The sequence below is a fragment of the Dermacentor albipictus genome, chromosome 10 (genome assembly GCF_038994185.2).
Source record: "Dermacentor albipictus isolate Rhodes 1998 colony chromosome 10, USDA_Dalb.pri_finalv2, whole genome shotgun sequence".
NCBI lineage: Eukaryota > Metazoa > Arthropoda > Arachnida > Ixodida > Ixodidae > Dermacentor > Dermacentor albipictus.
The window spans coordinates 96,876,570-96,885,675 of record NC_091830.1 but is presented as its reverse complement, the minus strand read 5'-3'; the positions used below and the strand labels follow the sequence as shown (position 1 = coordinate 96,885,675).

General features: G+C 46.7%; 1 non-coding gene across 1 annotated transcript; it reads left to right on the top strand.

Annotated features, from left to right (window-relative positions):
• The first annotated feature begins 7,981 nt into the window (after window positions 1-7,981).
• Window positions 7,982-8,053, top strand: TRNAG-UCC (transfer RNA glutamic acid (anticodon UUC)). The gene has a single exon. It is a non-coding gene; the product is annotated as a tRNA-Gly (tRNA).
• The last annotated feature ends 1,053 nt before the right edge of the window (window positions 8,054-9,106 follow it).

The window sequence follows — 9,106 nt, the reverse complement described above, 5'->3', positions numbered from 1 at the left end:
TCAAACAGTGCGTCAAACAGCCAGCCAGAAGACATGCACGTCGTGAGTGCAGGCGTAAGTGGCGCAACTCCAAAGCGACCGTTTGAAGTGGTCGCTCGTGACGGCGGCCGACCAGGCAACGGCGCAGGGGATGAGCCGGTGACGAAGGTGGCCTCGGCCAGGCGACCTAGCACTGAGCCCATACCTAACATCGGAGCGGGCACTCGCCCGCCGGCGAAGCCACCCTCATAGCAACGAAGGTTGTACTACAACCAAGGGCCTTAAAATCATACACGCAAAAGGACACGGCCAGAATGCCTTCAGCATTACGTGACGTGTGTGGCGGGCGCACGCCACGTGCGTGTATACCCGCAAGTCCTTCCAGGTTTTGCACCGGCGACGCCAGCCAATGTGTGAGGTAGGAATCATGCGGTCCGTTCCTACTGGTGCGCGGACTTCGCAATCTAGAACCGCGTTACGGGTTGCCACATTGAACATTCGGGGCCTACGGTCTAGACGACGCCAATATCAGGTCAGTCGTGTCTTCTGCGAGTATGACCTTGATTTCATAGCTGTTCAGGAGACCAACGTTGAAAGTCAGGAGCAAACGGATCGCATGGTCGAACCATTTAGGTTTTTGTGCAACGTTTGCGTATGTCATTACCTTGGCACTTCTGGAGGATGTGCAATTTATTGCGTAGTTCTTTAGGCCTTGTGGAAGAATATGTTTATAATAGTGAAGACGGCCGAATTGTCGTTTGTGATTTTCTGTTTTCGTTTCAGAAATGGCGCGTCATTTCTGCATATGCGGCAAATAGCGTTAAAGATCGTCTTAGGTTTTTTGCAAGTGTTGGACCATATTTAAAATGTGGAAGAAAAGTGATACTGCTCGGGGATTTTAACTGCGTATGCCTGAAGGAAGATAGGAGCAAGCGAGTGCCAGTTCGGGATCAAAGTGCTTTGATTTTATCTACGATTACGCAAGAGTGTGGCCTAGATGATTTCGGAAATGTACTGCAAAACGGAAGTGGCACTGTCTATACACATTTCCAACGTGATTGCCACTCCCCTTTAGACAGAGCATGCGCGGCAGACGTGCTTGTACCACTTTGCAACAGTTATGAGGTTAAACTGGTAGCGTTTACTAACCACAGTGTCGTAATGTTTTCAATAGGCGTGAAAAAAATTAGGTCAAATTTTTCGTGGAAGTTGTGGAATCTCAACAACAAATTACTTAATGATAAAGGCTTTGTAGACAATGTGAAATTGCCTATAGAAAGAATGCACTTGTTTGAATCGGGGAGATTTGTTGATGCGTGGGAGCGGTTCACTCTAATGCCATCTTCGACTGGTCGTTTCTGAGCGCTCTGGAGCGCTCTCGCGAGCGGCGTTGTCTTCGGCTGGTTGAAAGAGGGTGCGCGCCCTGCGTTCGGCTGGTTCTTCTCGATTGCTCTCCTCCATCTTCGAACGCTCTGAGGCGCTCCGAGCCCTGTCGTCGGAGCAGTCGTCGAAATTGAAACGTCATCGCAGAGCCGCGTCGCTGCTGTTGGCGACAGCCCACCGTAACCTAGGCAACCTAGGCCACTGCGACGAACGCTCGTCCCGCCGGCGCGTCCGCCGGTTTTCGCGGCAGCGCCGGGAGCTTTCGATAAGCGAAACATCGGACGTTGATAGTAGCCACGTGGTTTAGCATCTGCCACTGCCCCCTGCGAGAGCGAGTCGCACGTTCGACTTGCGCGCTCGTCCTCTACCTCTGAGCTCGGGGAACGCCGGATCTGCCCGACTCTGATTTGGAGGATGGAAGCGACCAGTCGAAGATACCATAAGAACAGTTTACACCCTTTGGCTTGCCCCTTCTGCCACACAAAAATAATCGTCATCTTCCTAGATGCGTTTCCTTTCTTTATCGCTGCAAGCCCGGAACTTTCCCGTGACGAACGGCACGCGCGTTATCAGAAGAGGCACTCCAAAGGGTGTAAACTGTTCTATACTGATAACGCGCGTGCCGTTCGTTACAGGAAAGTTGCGGGCTCGCAGCGATAAAGAAAGGAAACGCATCAAGGCAGATGACGTTTATTTTTGTGTGGCAGAAGGGGCAAGCCAAAGGGTGTAAACTGTTCTTAGAGTATATTCCTGTGGGTGGGCAGCGCAACCCGGACAAGGACGAAAGGAAGAACCCAACACGAGCGGAGACTAACAACTGGTTTATTATTTCAAGCAGCGGACTATATTATACAGAAAACGTAAACACGTGTAAAATGACGTTTACAAGGGTGTTATCCTATCTTGCCATTCAAAAACTCAGCTTCTTTATCCTGTAGAGTGATAGAAGGCTGGCTGACGCATGCGCCTGAATTCACATGCATGAAGTAGGCCTCTACAATCTCGCGGTTAATTTGATGCATATTTTTATAAAGTATTTCTGTTTGTTCAAACATGGGTTTGCATGAGCAAACTCTACAATGCGCGGCGAGATTCGAACCTGTTTGATTCCTGATCGCACCTTGGTGCTCCCTAAGGCGGATGTTAAGGCAGCGTCCCGTCTGCCCAAAGTACATTTTGCCGCACGAAAGAGGGATGACGTAGACGACTCCCACCGAGCATGCCACAAGCTGCCCCGAGTGCTTGACGCTGCATGTAGCTTCGGACGGCTGTTTAGGCCTATTAACAAGATTGCAAATCTTTTTTAAGGAGTTCTTTGCTGAAAAGATTACTTGAACGCCATATTTCATGGCTGTCTTTTTTAACCCATGCCCCATCTGATGTACATAAGGGATGACTGCCTACTTTTTAACTTTTTCGATCTGTGTTTGGGGTGCGTCCCCTTTCTTTATTCTCTTCACTAGCCCTTCACATATAGATAGAATAATGCATTTTGGATAACCGGCCTTCTCTAGACGATTGAGTTGTTGCGAAAAGCTCAGATTGGCGAGGTGGTGGCACGACTTTCTAAGTGCGGAACCCAAACACGTCATAGCAATTCCTCTTTTCACAAGTTTTGAGTGTGCCGAGGCATAGTTTAGAATTGGTTTGCTAGTCCTGGGGTTATAATGCCAACAAATGTGTTGCGCTGTTAGTCTTAACTGCAAATCCAAAAATTGAATTTCGTTATTACTGGGTAGTTCATGAGTAAATCTGAGACCCATTCCTTCTTTATCAAAAGCGGCGAGAATATCTCCAATAATTTTTTTTTTGGGACTGTTTTGGGAGGGGATAACTACCAGGTAGTCGTCAACGAACCTGAAGCACTTGATCAAAGTTCCTGCCAAGGCGCTCTCGAGTGCCCGGTCAACTGTGCCGAGAAAGATCTCGCTAAGAATGGGAGCGACCTGAGAGCCGATGCAGACCCCCTGCTTCTGAATCATTATTTGGTCATCCCAGATAACGAACGTGGAATTTAAACAGGTGCATTTCTGAGTGCGTTGACGTCTTAGTTAGACATCAAGGAAACCAGAATGGCAGAGCGCGGAAAATTCAACCCCTTGTGCAATTTTTAAGGGAAAACGAAGTGAAAGTACTGACCGCTGATAAAGAAGGGTACTTCGTCCTCCTAACGGAGGGGCAGTTTTCCGAGAAAGCCTCAGCCGCTTTAACAAAGAACTTCAAGAAGGTGCACATTCAACCTAAGAAAGTCAAAGATCAAGCAAAGAAATTGTTGCTAGAACTGAACCTCGAGCGTCTTTCTGGTGCAGTGAACAAAAGTCAGGGGTTGAACCTTGAGGTGTTCTTTACGATAAAAACGCATAAACCCGACCAACCTTTACGAACAATTGTGTCTGAAAGAAACACATGGCAACACGTAGTTTCTGGTTATCTTCAGAAGAACTTAACAGGGCTCCAGGTAGAAGACCCATTCAAAGTAAAAAACTCGGAAGATGTCATTAGGTTTTTACGAGAAGAGGTGCACCCAGCATGCACAGCGTTCAGCATCGACGTCACCGATTTATACAATTCCCTTCCTAGAAATCAGCTGATCAAGACAATCAAAGATTGCATTATGGAAAGCGACGAGTTAAAGTTTAGAAATGATAGTGGCGTCCCGGTTGAGTCGTTTCTCGAACTCTTGGTTTTCTATTTAAATTCCACGTTCGTTATCTGGGATGACCAAATAATGATTCAGAAGCAGGGGGTCTGCATCGGCTCTCAGGTCGCTCCCATTCTTAGCGAGATCTTTCTCGGCACAATTGACCGGGCACTCGAGAGCGCCTTGGCAGGAACTTTGATCAAGTGCTTCAGGTTCGTTGACGACTACCTGGTAGTTATCCCCTCCCAAAACAGTCCCAAAATTATTGGAGATATTCTCGCCGCTTTTGATAAAGAAGGAATGGGTCTCAGATTTACTCATGAACTACCCAGTAATAACGAAATTCAATTTTTGGATTTGCAGTTAAGACTAACAGCGCAACAAATTTGTTGGCATTATAACCCCAGGACTAGCAAACCAATTCTAAACTATGCCTCGGCACACTCAAAACTTGTGAAAAGAGGAATTGCTATGACGTGTTTGGGTTCCGCACTTAGAAAGTCGTGCCACCACCTCGCCAATCTGAGCTTTTCGCAACAACTCAATCGTCTAGAGAAGGCCGGTTATCCAAAATGCATTATTCTATCTATATGTGAAGGGCTAGTGAAGAGAATAAAGAAAGGGGACGCACCCCAAACACAGATCGAAAAAGTTAAAAAGTACGCAGTCATCCCTTATGTACATCAGATGGGGCATGGGTTAAAAAAGACAGCCATGAAATATGGCGTTCAAGTAATCTTTTCAGCAAAGAACTCCTTAAAAAAGATTTGCAATCTTGTTAATAGGCCTAAACAGCCGTCCGAAGCTACATGCAGCGTCAAGCACTCGGGGCAGCTTGTGGCATGCTCGGTGGGAGTCGTCTACGTCATCCCTCTTTCGTGCGGCAAAATGTACTTTGGGCAGACGGGACGCTGCCTTAACATCCGCGTTAGGGAGCACCAAGGTGCGATCAGGAATCAAACAGGTTCGAATCTCGCCGCGCATTGTAGAGTTTGCTCATGCAAACCCATGTTTGAACAAACAGAAATACTTTATAAAAATATGCATCAAATTAACCGCGAGATTGTAGAGGCCTACTTCATGCATGTGAATTCAGGCGCATGCGTCAGCCAGCCTTCTATCACTCTACAGGATAAAGAAGCTGAGTTTTTGAATGGCAAGATAGGATAACACCCTTGTAAACGTCATTTTACACGTGTTTACGTTTTCTGTATAATATAGTCCGCTGCTTGAAATAATAAACCAGTTGTTAGTCTGCGCTCGTGTTGTGTTCTTCCTTTCGTCCTTGTCCGGGTTGCGCTGCCCACCCACAGGAATATGTTCAACCACCAACTCGCCCAACTCGCCGTCTTAAGTCTGTTCTTAGAGTGTTTAAGGAAGAAGTAAAAATTAGCGCTATCGAGAGATCTTCCATTTTACACCAGAATGAAAAATAGAAAAGAAAGGGAACTGCAGTGTCAGTTGGAATTCTTGTTGACAGTAGAGAGCGCGCAGCCAGGCACTTTCAATGAAGAAATAAGAAAAATAAAGAGTCTACTTGAAATATTGGATGTAGAAAAATACAGAGGCGCAGTTATACGCGCACGCGCAGAACACCTCTGGCTCGGCGAAACACCGACAAAACGATCCTTGAGCGAGGAGAAGCGGTACGCTTCACGTAAGGAAATAACACAGATAACGTACGGTGAAGAGATTACAAGGTACAAACTGATGATCCAACAGGCGTTTGCCGAATACTACAAAGGATTGCTGGGATGCAGCGGTAAAAGGGAGGCCTCTTTAGACGAATTTTTTATGCTAATGCCTAAATTAGATTACGAAACCAAAGTACGCCTTGAAATGCCAATTGGCTTAACTGAAATAGAAAGCTCAATATAAGATCTAAGTGAAGGGAAAACGCTTGGCCCAGACGAACTTTGTGCTGCTTTTAACAAGGCGTTTAAGCATGACCTCTAGTAGGCTCTTTCGCGGCTCTTCGCTGAAGCGTACGAAATAAAGGATGCACCGTTATCCTTTAGAAGGTCGCATGTTGTATTGGTACCCAAAAGCGATGATCCAGTGAAGGTTTTATCGGTGAGTGCTTATCGTCCTATAAGCCTCACTAATGTAGATTACAAGGTGTTCATGAAAGTGCGAGCCAAAAGGCTGCAGACTGTAATACAGTTAATTGTAGGACTTCCCCAAACGTGTGGCATAAAGGGCCGAACAATAGGAACGAACATTCACATAGCGAGGAGCATCCTCAAATGCTGTGATGCATGGGACAGGCAAGTCGCCATGTTACAATTAGAGCTCGAAAACTATTTCGGTCGTGTAGTGCATGACGTACTCTTTACAGTATTGGAACGTGTAAATGTCGGGAATGTTATCTTAGAAGGTGTGAAAATGTCGTATAAGAGTAGTGAGGCTAACATTGTCATTAACAAAGAAGTCGCTGAAAGTATTCAAGTTACCAGGAGCGTTCGCCAGGGGTGTCCAATTTCTCCTTTATTGTTTGCTATTTACTTAGAGCCCTTTTGTTTGAGCATAATTCAAAATAACAAAGTACGTGGTTTTAAGATTATGATGGCGGAGGTCAAATTATTGTCTTATGCTGATGACATTGCCGTTTTCTGTGAAAACAGAGAAAATATTAGTGAAGCTGCGAGAGTAGCCGACAAGTACTGCAAGCGGTCCGGTAGTGCAATAAACTGGGATAAGTGTGTAGGTCTGTGGCATGGCACCTGGGAGGAATTGCCAGAGTTTTTCGAGTATATAAAATGGAGGCACGGTGCCCACAAATTATCTGGGTGTTCCACTAGGGGGGTATAAAGATACAGATGAATATTGGAAGGACAAAAGAGAAATGTTGAGAGAGAAAGTGAATAAGTGGTGAGGTAAAAACTTCTTAAATACTTCTTAGTAGCGAAAGCTGGGTACGTGCTTCAGGTGCTTTGCATGAATGGGCTAAACATTCAGATGATACACAGAATCTTTCCTACTTTTATTTGGGGATCCCAATGGGAACGAACGAGTCGTACAAATCTTTTTCGATCAGTCGAAGCTAGTGGGCTGGGATTGGCCCATTTCTTTTTACGACAGATAGTGCCGAGGCCTATTTTCTGCGAGATCAGTCATCCATTCTTGCGCACCATGTTACAAGTTAGATTATGCTGTTATTTACCTGAATTCATCGTATCGACTTCTTGTGCGGGGCGAATGGGTATACGTGGCTATCTTCGCGAAGTAGTATCGGCTTTCGGTATACTAAACGTTCCTTTTTCTCTCCAATATTTGTGCGAAGTTAAGAATAAACGGCTGTATAAAGATTTCATCGACGTAATGATGCCAGAGCCCTTGTATCGCACCTTGTACGCAATCCGGCCCAGAAAAGATGCCTATAAAAGAATCAAAAGAATGTTAGTACGACCATCAGCCAAGATCTTTTTTTTTCAACTACACACTGGTACGTTGCCCGTGAAGCCATGGCTAGAAAAAAAGGGCCTATTTGCTCCGTGGAGCACTAATTGCACCTTGTGCCGCAAGCCGTAAAGTATGATCACATTTTTTTGGACTGTTGGGATGCCGTATTCTACTGGGATATCCTTCAGCGAACATTAAAGAAAGACCTCCCTATAACACCATACGATATTCGTTTCCTACCGATTCAATGTGAAAGTGACATACCGTATGATATGTTTATGTTGTTGGGTATGCACGCAATTTGGAAGACACGTATGGCGGGACGCATGCGAATGCAAACGCACGCCCACCCAGAGAATACTTTATAGCAAGAATAGCTCACACCAGGGATGTATATTGTGCAGGCGAAGATCAGCCGGAATGGCTACCCGTTCTGAATGACCTCATTTCATTATAATCATCGCATGCCAAACAGTGTTTGACATTTCTAAACATTACTCAGTGCCATTTTTTCTGTGAATGAGTTTGGTTCTTCCGTTGTTCTTTGCACGTGATGTGCCATTCAGCGAAAAAAAAGTGTCGGTGGTGTAGTGGTTAGCATAGCTGCCTTCCAAGCAGTTCACCCGGGTTCGATTCCCGGCCGACGCAAGCAATTTTTGCACCTACCCATATGCCGGCTCCCCGCATCTCTATAGATAATCAGTGGAAAAGTGCGAAATCGGCCTTTTCTTTTATTCCTGCTGTGCGGAACATTCTTCCATGAAAATGAAGAAAAACACACCTATTTTACTATACTGCGAAATCACTACATCTGACTATTAAGAGCACTCCGTGCGCTGGGCGTCGTTACATTGTAGCAGTCTCGGCTCTCTGGTTGCAATTAACAACTGAAGTAGGACTGGTTTAAGCACCTGGAAACACGCGTCGGTGGTATAGTGGTTAGCATCGCTGCATTCTGCATCCGGCAGCCGAGCTGTTCGGATCGTAGGGTCATGGCCTCTTCCGGGGCAGTGACAGCGGCCACTTTTGGTCGCGGAAACAGGATCACCGACGACCATAAGGATTATCCGTTTATTTTGCCTCAGCTGCCGAAAGGACGAGTTGCATTTAACACCGTGTTTTTACACGGTGATTTTCGCACCAGACCTTACAAGGAAGAAGATTTTAGAGACGCCCTACAGCCGACGGGACTGCTGCCGGACGTGGTATGCATAGGGGCGTACCAGATAAACCACGTCTGGGCGGTGACCCTGTCTGACGCCACTGCGACGAAGCGCCTCATGGCCCTTAAAGAACTGCAAGAGAAGGGAAGACGGTGTGTCATCGTGGACCCGCCAGACCAGTAGGTGAAGCTTAGGCTTCACTGGCTGCTCTATGGCGTTGCAGACGAGGACATACGGACGGCATTCATGGCTTTCGGCAAGGTGGAGGAGGTAAGCCGGGAAAGGTGGCGCGTCCATGGCCTGGGCGACAAGACGTCGACAACCAGGACTGTGCTTCTAAAGCTGAAAAGCGGCGTGAAAATGGAAGACCTTCCTCATCAGGTCCGCGTCGGCGGAGAGCTGGCCTTGGTGGTCGTCCCTGGTCGACCCATGCAATGTCTGCGCTGCCAAGGCACAGGGCACGTCCGGCGGGAGTGTAAAGTTCCGCGCTGCTCTCGCTGCAGACGGTTCGGTCATGTTGACGACGACTGCGTCAAAT